This window comes from Triticum urartu, chromosome 4 (assembly GCF_003073215.2).
Source record: "Triticum urartu cultivar G1812 chromosome 4, Tu2.1, whole genome shotgun sequence".
NCBI lineage: Eukaryota > Viridiplantae > Streptophyta > Magnoliopsida > Poales > Poaceae > Triticum > Triticum urartu.
This window is the reverse complement of record NC_053025.1, coordinates 298,459,022-298,465,073: the sequence shown is the minus strand read 5'-3', so window position 1 is coordinate 298,465,073 and position 6,052 is coordinate 298,459,022.

Here is a 6,052-nt window from a genome sequence, read left to right as displayed (position 1 = left end):
TGCAGAAGATAGAGAGAAAATGAAAGATGTTCCCTATGCTTCAGCCATAGGCTCTATCATGTATGCAATGCTGTGTACCAGACCTGATGTGTGACTTGCTATTAGTTTAGCAGGGAGGTACCAAAGTAATCCAGGAGTGGATCACTGGACAACGGCCAAGAACATCCTCAAATACCTGAAAAGGACGAAGGATATGTTTCTCGTTTATGGAGGTGACAAAGAGCTCGTCGTAAATGGTTACGTCGATGCAAGCTTTGACACTGATCCGGACGATTCTAAATCGCAAACCGGATACGTGTTTTTATTAAACGGTGGAGCTGTCAGTTGGTGCATTTCTAAACAAAGCGTCGTAGCGGGATCTACAGGTGAAGCGGAGTACATAGCTGCTTTGGAAGCAACAAATGAAGGAGTCTGGATGAAGGAGTTCATATCCGATCTAGATGTCATACCTAGTGCATCGGGTCCAATGAAAATCTTTTGTGACAATACTGGTGCATTTGCTTTGGCAAAGGAATCCAGATTTCACAAGAGAACCAAGCACATCAAGAGACGCTTCGATCAAGTCCAGGTGGGAGACATAGAGATTTGCAAGATACATACGGATCTGAATGTTGCAGACCCATTGACTAAGCCTCTTCCACGAGCAAAACATGATCAACACCAATGCTCCATGGGTGTTAGAATCATTACTGTGTAATCTAGATTATTGACTCTAGTGCAAGTGGGAGACTGAAGGAAATATGCCCTAGAGGCAATAATAAAGTTATTATTTATTTCCTTATATCATGATAAATGTTTATTATTCATGTTATAATTGTATCAACCAGAAACATGATACATGTGTGAATACATAGACAAACAGAGTGTCACTAGTATGCCTCTACTTGACTAGCTCGTTGATCAAAGATGGTTATGTTTCCTAGCCATAGACAAAGAGTTGTCATTTGATTAACGGGATCACATCATTAGGAGAATGATGTGATTGACTTGACCCATTTCGTTAGCTTAGCACTTGATCTTTAGTTTGTTGCTATTGCTTTCTTCATGACTTATACATGTTCCTATGACTATGAGATTATGCAACTCCCATTTACCGGAGGAACACTTTGTGTGCTACCAAATGTCACAACGTAACTGGGTGATTATAAAGGTGCTCTACAGGTGTCTCCGAAGGTACTTGTTGAGTTGGCGTATTTCTAGATTAGGATTTGTCACTCCGATTGTCGGAGAGGTATCTCTGGGCCCACTCGGTAATGCACATCACTATAAGCCTTGCAAGCATTGTACTAATGAATTAGTTGCGGGATGATGTATTACAGAACGAGTAAAGAGACATGCCGATAATGAGATTGAACTAGGTATTGAGATACCGACGATCGAATCTCGGGCAAGTAACATATTGATGACAAAGGGAACAACGTATGTTGTTATGCGGTTTGACCGATAAAGATCTTCTTAGAATATGTGGGAACCAAGATGAGCATCCAGGTTCCACTATTGGTTATTGACCGGAGACGTGTCTCGGTCATGTCTACATAGTTCTCGAATCCGTAGGGTCCGCACGCTTAAAGTTCGATGACGGTTATATTATGAGTTTATGGTTTTTGATGTACCAAAGGTAGTTCGGAGTCCCGGATGTGATCATGGACATGATGAGGAGTCTCGAAATGTTCGAGACGTAAAGATCGATATATTGGACGACTATATTTTGATACCGGAATGGTTCCGGGTGAGATCAGGATAATACCGGAGCACCTGGAGGTTGTGGGAACCCCCCGGGAGGTATATGGGCCTTAATGGGCTTTAGTGGAAAGGAGGGGAAAGGCGCAAGGGAGGGGGCGCCCCCCCCCAAGCCCAATCCGAATTGGGAGGGGGGCCGCCCCCCTTTCCTTCCTCCCTCCTTCCTCTTCCTTCCCTCTCCCTCTCCAAATAGGAAAAGGAGGAGTCCTACTCCCGGTGGGAGTAGGACTCCCCCCCTTGGGCGCACCTCCTCCCCTTGGTCGGCCCTCTCCTCCCCTCTTTTATATACGAAGGAGAGGGGCACCCCATAGACACAACAATTGATCCCTTGGATCTTTTAGCCGTGTGCGGTGCCCCTCTCCACCATAGTCCACCTCGATAATATCATAGTGGTGCTTCGGCGAAGCCCTGCGACGGTAGAACATCAACATCGTCACCACACCATCGTGCTGACGGAACTCTCCCTCAATGCTCGGCTGGATCGGAGTTCGAGGGACATCATCGAGTTGAACGTGTGCAGAACTCGGAGGTGCCGTGCGTTCGGTACTTGATCGGTCGGATCGTGAAGACGTACGACTACATCAACCGCGTTGTGCTAACGCTTCCGCTTTCGGTCTACGAGGGTACGTGGACACACTCTCCCCTCTTGTTTCTATGCATCACCATGATCTTGCGTGTGCGTAGGATTTTTTTTGAAAGTACCATGTTACCCAACATATAGTTATTAGCACAAAACAACTAATGCTAGACAACCAAAAGTAATTAGCAAGCAAGTAAACAATAGTACTGAGTAGCAGAAATAACAACTTGCACCTAAGTAGGAGGTTGTGTTAAGAGAATGCAAATGTGATGCGAGGATTATTTTTTCCATGGTTCGGATAGTCGGGACACAGTCACAGGCCAATGGTTCTAGGATCACAAGGATTTGGATTGTATCGCCCACTCACCACACCCAACCTATTATGTCATGACTTGCAGGGTAGATCTTCACCAGGTAGGTGATCTCCGATCCCGTAAAAACTCTCTAGTCCTTCGCACGTAGAACTTGACATGATCTCAAGTGTATCCTAACCGTCTAGGATGCCCACGTCATCCAAGAGTAACAAGAAAAGCAAAATCACTTGATAAAAACTCCTTGAATGATCTTCAATCAAAGATTCTCTCAAAAACCCAAAGGATCACTCTGCCACAAGAATATGATATTGTGGTGGAAGAGATGAACTTGTGGTGTAGGGATTCAAGAAAGGGGAGTTCTTGGCCTACAAAGAATCAAATAAGTGAACATGGAATCACCCAACACTTATTTCCTTCTTATATTGCCTTGGATCTATTTTCCTTTATGGTGGAGATGGATGGAGTGGTGTGGAGTGGGATTGAGTGGAGTGGAGTGGCTTGCAAGGGGTGGAATGCATGAGCGAAATGACTAAGGTTGGAATGGTTTCGAAGGAGCTATGAAAGGGTATCAGAGGATATTTGAAGAGAGGATTGAAACTGCTAGTTATTGACTAGAGGGGGGGTGAATAGGCAATTTTTACGAAAGTCTTCAAAACAAGGGGGCTTTGAAGACAAACAGTAGAAATGAACCTATTGATATACAACGGAAGGTAGACTACACTAGACAAGCCATAGTCAAGTAATCAATGAAGTGAAAGCACGAAGACTATCAGCAGCTAGGTAGTATGGATCAGGATGGAAGATAGTATGAAGCCAAACAACAACAGTCTTCACACAGTGAAGTCAATCAGATCATGCAAGCAGGCAATGACTTCACGAAGACAAACTGTAAGTAAAGAGAGGTAGTGGATAGAACCAGTTGCTTGGTGAGGACAGGGATTTGTTGGACCAGTTCCAGTTGCTGTGACAAATGTACGTCTCGTTAGGGAGGCTGAGATTCAACTCAGAAGACCGCGTCTTCACCTTATTCCCCTTGAGCTAAGGACACACAGTCCTCGCCCAATCACTCTGGTAAGTCTTCAAGGGAGACTTCCAAACCTTCACAGACTTCGTTCACCGGCGATCCATAATGACTCTTGGATTCTCAGAACGTGACGCCTAACCGGCTGGAGGATTCACAGTCCTCAAGTGTAACAAGTCTTTAGATCACACAGACAGAAAGACTTCTGTGATGCCTAACACTCTTTGGCTCTGGGTGTTTAGGGCTTTGTCCTCGCAAGGATTTCTCTCTCAAAGGCTTCGGAGGTGGGTTGCTCTCAAACGACAAAAGCCATGCACGAACTCTGAGCAGCCACCAATTTATGGTGTAGTGGGTGGGCTATTTATAGCCAGGAGGCAACCCGACCTGATTTGTCCGAAATGACCCTGGTCACTAAACTGACACGTGTCCAATGGTCAGATTTCAAACACACGCGACAGCTTTACTTGGGCTACAAGTGAAGCTGACTTATCCAGCTCTAGATAAGATTTGCTCTCATTGTCTTCACTCAAAGACATAGGATTTGGTTGAGCATCACTTTAGTCACTCTGACTTTGTTCACTTGGAGCCCACTTAACAGTACGGTGGTTCCTATGACTCAACAAAGAAGAAAAGGAAACTACAAAACAACTATGTCTTCGCAATCCATAGTCTTCATGCGATGTCTTCTCATGTCATAGTCTTCAATGTGAATCTCTTCACAGACCACCATTGTCTTCAATGTCTTCACACATTTTTAGGGGTCATCTCTAGTAGGTAAACCGAATCAATGAGGGACTACTACCTGTGTTATCCTGCAATTCTCACAAACACATTAGTCCCTCAACCAAGTTTGTCGTCAATACTCCAAAACCAACCAGGGGTGACACTAGATGCACTTACAAGGATCCAAAATATGAGGTTACTCAAAAGTAAAAAAGGTTGTAAAGTGTCAGAAGAAAACTAGAAGAACTACCAAGACAGTTCAAATAAATTTGAACAACTATAGCAACATTGAAAAACTAAACTTGGAAGTGATGATGGAAAAAAATTATGCTCGGAAGTGATGGAGCAACCAAAGAATGTTCCAAAGTGGATTAGATCAGTAGTTCCGAAACAAAATGAACGAATGTTTCAAACTATTGAAGCATAGTTTTTTCCTCTAAACTTGAATAACTCTAAGTGGCTCAGTAGTACCAAAGATAAAATGTTGGAAGTATTGGGCTTAGAGATTCATACAAAGGAATGACTAGAGAGTGGATTTGAGGACTTTTGTTTAGGATATGATCTTGGAGTTCAAACTAAAGTACTTTGTTTGTGACCCTTTTTCATAGTAAATTTCACCTACACTCAATCTGAAGCTTGAGGTAGACAACAACTTGAAAAGTTATATGTGGGGTCGCCTATGATTTTCCACTTATAGGGAAGAGACCTGTATAAGAAAATTAGTCCTAGTCCCTAAACAAAACTCAATGAAATCATTAATCCTCTCGAATAGTTTTGCCCAACCAAGTAGGTATTATAGATATTCAATCTCCCCCTCGCTCCCCACCCCTCCAAAGTCTATTGCTCAGGCCCAACCCAATATCTTCGTATCCCTCACCTAAGATCTAAATGTCTCCTTCCTCTCCTCCCCCCTTCAACAAAGTCTTGATTTAAAGCCCCCCTCAAGTTTGACCTACTACTCCCAGAAATGCTTTTGATTCTCCTTATCAAAGGCATGTTAGGCTGTTAGCTCTCACTGATTGGTAATTCATTTTGAAAAGTTTGGGTGGAGAAGGTGATACAAAGCGGCCTACAAACATGGAAAGATGATACAAGGCAAGGTGACTATATGTTGGGAAACATAGTAGAAAACAAAAAATCGCCCTACAATCACCCAGGAACAATATGAATATGCATATAGGGTTTGGATCAACGATCGTTACCAACTCAGGAGTGTAGCGGAAGTAGACGATTCGGTGTAGATCGTACCTGGAGTCCCTTGAACCATTGATGATGATCCAGCCACTACTACAGGATGCTGCTAACGTGACAATACGATCATAGACCCTTTGACGAAACTGTGTGCGATGCATTAATCATAAACGATGATGCAAAAAACCGTCAAAAAAGATGCAAAACTTTTGCGATGAAGGATACATCAAACACGATTCAGATTTTAGTTGCGTGTGCGATGCGGGGCATATGGTTCAGTTCAATTAATTGTTTGGATGAGGTAGAACAAAAGAAATGGGAAGCCAGATAAAGGCGTGTGGGATATACGGCATACAGTTCACTCAGATAAACTGTTTGTGATGAGGCGAAATAACAGAAACGGGTAGCCAGATGAAGGTGTGTGTGATATACAACATACAGTTCACTCAGATGAACTGTTTGTGATTAGGCAACACAAAAGAA